Source organism: Austrofundulus limnaeus, unplaced genomic scaffold (assembly GCF_001266775.1).
Source record: "Austrofundulus limnaeus strain Quisiro unplaced genomic scaffold, Austrofundulus_limnaeus-1.0 Scaffold206, whole genome shotgun sequence".
NCBI classification, from domain to species: domain Eukaryota; kingdom Metazoa; phylum Chordata; class Actinopteri; order Cyprinodontiformes; family Rivulidae; genus Austrofundulus; species Austrofundulus limnaeus.
In genome coordinates this window covers 474655-475773 of record NW_013952608.1, presented here as the reverse complement: position 1 = coordinate 475773, position 1119 = coordinate 474655, and positions in this window count along the sequence as shown.

Below are 1119 nucleotides of genomic sequence, written 5' to 3'. Positions count from 1 at the left end.
GCTTTGTTAAAAGATAAAAAGTAAAAAATACTTACTTTTAAATTGTACCTAATGACCAAAAGTGGGGAGAAAAAAATACAAATCAAATTGAAAACTGTCTCAGTAGCAGGAAGGATGGAGCAAATTGAGTGTTAAAAACTAAAAACGAAGCCTCAGACTGGATTTCAAACATTAAAATCAGAAATGTAAATAACGAGACTCACGCTGAGGGTTGGTTTCCTAGGCGAATATTATGATTCACTTTTATTAAAAGCATCATAGCTACAATTCATCATACATGATGTCTCAAAAACAAAACAAAAACAATACACAAACCCAAAACAAAAAGAAAAAAAAACAAAACAAAAAAACAAAAGGAAAATAAAACATTTACATGTTATGACTGTAAACTTCAAGGCTAGTTAAGAATTTTGAGGTAATGCTCTTCAGCTTGCTGGCTAAAAGTAACAAAAAGTCCTTTTTTTTGTTTTTTTTTTTATTTTCAAGAAAAAGTATCTAAGTAATAAAGGTACCTGATTAATTTTACTCTTTAACACCAGTGCATGAACAGGAACAGAGTGAGACAAATCTGATTGCAGTACTTAATTGCCATCATTTACAGTTTAGTTTTTCTACTCATACGACACTTGTGGTTATTCATATGTATGTGTGTGTGTGTGTGTGTGGGAGAGTGATGCTGGAACATTCAAAAGCTGCCTCGGTTATTGCTGTCTCAGCGTTGTGGAGGACAGAGACGATGTTTGACGGGGAACGTGTCTCTCCTCTTCTCCGACTCCCTTCTCTCCCTGCTGGCCGGACCCTGATAGCCGACGCTACACCCCCACCGGCCGGCCACAGCGTGTGTGTTTGAATGTACTTTCAAATATCTCTACCTCTTGTAGCACTTCACTTTTTATTTGATTTCTTTCTTTTCCTTAAATCAGACACTTGAACTGGCCTTTGGGGAAACAAATCAAGCACCGCTCGTGCTTTTCAAGTATTTAAAAACTTATTCAGCGACCAGAGTTGAACAAAAAAAAAACATGTCTCAGTCCTGTTTGGGCCAGACCTGGTGTCAGTGTGTATGACTAGAGCAACAGTCTTAAAAGGGGAAAAAAAAAAAAAAAAGACAGGTTATAA